The sequence below is a fragment of the Sciurus carolinensis genome, chromosome 11 (assembly GCF_902686445.1).
Source record: "Sciurus carolinensis chromosome 11, mSciCar1.2, whole genome shotgun sequence".
Lineage (NCBI taxonomy): Eukaryota > Metazoa > Chordata > Mammalia > Rodentia > Sciuridae > Sciurus > Sciurus carolinensis.
The window spans coordinates 63,853,106-63,856,245 of NC_062223.1; the positions used below are offsets into that span (position 1 = coordinate 63,853,106).

Consider the following 3,140-nt stretch of genomic DNA (forward strand, 5'->3'; position numbering starts at 1 on the left):
GAAAGACACTGCAGGATAGTTAGCATTCCTAGTCTTTGTTCCAACGAGATCAGCCTAGTGTCAGATTCACAAATCATCCTGGGAATGCATAACACTTACAGTCAGAGAGAAGTGTCTGGAGCAAAAACTATCACTTATTCAACATCTATGACATCGCCATTGAGGCCTATGTCAAAGGGGTTTTGTTTGTTTAATTTTCATTATCAGTTGTTACCCAGTTAATGAAAGATGATACTATTAATGAGTGTGTGAACGAGTCAGTGTCTTCGTTGCCACCTCTAAAACATTCCCATCTTTTTCAGGGTAGAATAGGCCTGACCCAAAGTGAAGCCTTTTCTTCAATGTAGAGAAATACTATTCTTTCTCTCAAAGTTCCCTGACACCAAATTATTGTGTGTCAGCTGCTTGTCACCCAGAACACAATATGCAGCCTGTGCTTGAGTTACTGCTATTTTCTATGTGCAGAATGCTAGCTTTCTTTTCTTTCCCATGAAGTTGATTGAGTTGAGAGAAGTTTCAATACCATATTTATTGGTTTGAAAGTGTAGTTGTTTTAGTAGTGGGTGTCAATGGCAAGAACTTGACACCTTCGTTTAAGAAGTACTGTTTAGAAGAAATTAAATTTGACTAAATGGAACCTTTGATCCAAATAACTTTCAAACAATGAAACCATATTCACAAGGAGATGCTCTGACTTTCTCCACGGAGGAAGAAATGGAGACATTTTTCGATTGCCATTACATCCCTCCAAATAGAAAAGGAAGGCTGTGGGCCAGATAAGAAAAATAGGTTGCATCTGGGCAGCCCAGCAGTCCTCCCTGCCTGCTGAAGAAGCTCCTCTTTGTTTCCCCTCTGAAGCGCAGCCTTGTTCTCTTGGGTCTGTGCTCGGAGTTAAACCTGGGTTAGACTATGGATCCCTTACACTTGATTTTGTGATTGGGAGACCTACACAAATGCAGGCCTAGAACACAATCGAACCCTTATTATCTTCAATCTCCATGAATAGGAAAGAAGCCACTTGATCTTACAGAAGTGTTGCCTGGTGGCTTTCCCTTTCATACCTATTGTTACATTATAAGATGAAATCACAGAATCATCAGTCTGCATTTGCTACTTTAGAGTATGCATTTAAGAATTTTACAAAACAAAACTGGCCTGGAAAAGGACTTCATCCATTTGATTCAGCAATTTCTCTTTGGAGTACACATACACCCAAAAGAATGGAAAGCGGGGTCTGTAGCCCATGTTCACAGCAGCCTTATCCCCAATTCCAAAAGTGGAAGAAACGCAGGTGCATGCTGATGAGTGGACAAATAACAGGGTACATACACACAACGAATTGTTATTCAGCCTTTAAAAGGAAGAAAATTCTACCAGACATAGTAGAGCATGGACAAACCTTGAGAACCTTATGTCAAGTAAAATAAAGCAGTTATTTAAAAAAAAAAAAAGACAAATACTGTAGGTGTAGGACTCTATTTATAGGAGGGAACTAGAATAATCAATCATAGAGACAGAAAGTGGAAAAGTAGTTACAGTGGGCAGAAGGGAGGGGCGAATAGGCAGTGATTATTGAATGGATGTAGAGTTTGGCTTTTACAAGGAGAAGAGAGTTCTGAAAACCACGAAGAGAGATGGACAGTGGGGATGATTGCAGGACATGTGAGCATACTAATGCCACCAAATGTGTATTTAAGAATGGATAAGATGGTACATTTCATGTTAAGTATATTCTACCACTATTTAAAATAACTGTTTTAAAAGCATTTCAGATTTTATACCAAATTTCTTTCTTTCTTTTTTTTTTTAAGAAACTGGTATTTATTTTCCATAACTTTATTTCTATTTTGCTTAATAAGTGTCTGGAAAACAGTTCAAGACACTCAGTGGTTGTTCCTACCCACTCAGTGGCCTGAGCAGTGGAAGCTGCAGATCACTCTTCAGTGGCCGGCTGGGCACTCCAGTCTTCAGTAGGGAACTGCCGGATAGGCACAGAGGGCACCTGCACACCTTCAGACCCACCTGCAACCTCAGGGAGCAGCAGTGATCTCAGGAGCAGGAACAGTCCATTCACCCTGAAATCCCTCCGTGGTCTCAGCTTTTTCAGCGGCAGCCTGCTCTTCCTTTGCAACCTCTTCAGGATCTCTGTAGAAGTCGAGATCAGGAACACTGCCCATGCGTGTTCACGGGAAATGGTGCCACGCATGCTCAGAACTTCTCAGGCCAACCTCCACCACATGGGACCCTCAGAATGAGCTCCCCTATTGTTGCATGGAATGGCAGCATCCACATAGAGCAGAGGAGAGTCTGTGTTACACAGAGCAATGGTAGGCAGATTGACACAAGATGCTTCTGTAAGAGGCTGGTGGTCAGCCCTGGGATCAGTAACCACCAGAAGATGTGGCTCCTGGAAGGTTACGTGGATCAGGTTAGTGATCATTCCAGGAGCGAAGCGGCCAGCCTAGGTGTGGCTCTGGTGGCAGCAGCAAACTTCAGCACAGCCCGCTGGCCAGTATTCCAAGAGGATATGACACTGACTTGTGCAACAATGGCACGAGCTGCCAGCAGAAGCCTCTCCCGGGTCCTCTTCAGACTCCTGATGTAGATGCCACCACTTTTCCTTTTGTAGATGTATCGTTCCATCTGGAATCAAGGTTGGTGCCACCTAAGTGGGTTCCTGCTGCAAGGAATTTGAGGACATCCTCCCCCTTCATTTGCAGGTCCTCCTCCTTCATTTGCAGGACATCAAGGGCTCCGGACATTGTGACAGTTTCCCTTTAAGTTACAACAGGAATCAAGAACAAAGCCTTATGGACCCCTTCCCAGGTTGTGCAGAAAGGCTATGCCAAATTTCTTATTTAGAGAAACTTCAATTCTTTCAAGGACTTGTAAAAAGCTTCCCATGTAACTTATAAAGTAAATACCATCTTTGGTTAATTATCTGAGTCTTTCAGGAAATTCAATTTGTGGTCACTATTAATTTGAAAAAAAGTGTTGGTCTTTTTCTCCTTTCAGACCATTTCTTCCCTGCTCTGTGTGCCGGTCAGCTTTGTTGGTTATTTATGTTGATGTGTGGCTTTATCGCTCAGGTCTTTATCAGAAACTTGGGTCAATAGTTGAAAGATTTCTTAGGTTTGAGA

At 42.5% G+C, this 3,140-nt stretch overlaps 1 pseudogene; it reads right to left on the bottom strand.

Moving 5' to 3' along the window:
• Positions 1-1,596: 1,596 nt before the first annotated feature.
• LOC124959494 (40S ribosomal protein SA-like) lies at positions 1,597-2,762 on the bottom strand (annotated as a pseudogene).
• Positions 2,763-3,140: the final 378 nt, after the last annotated feature.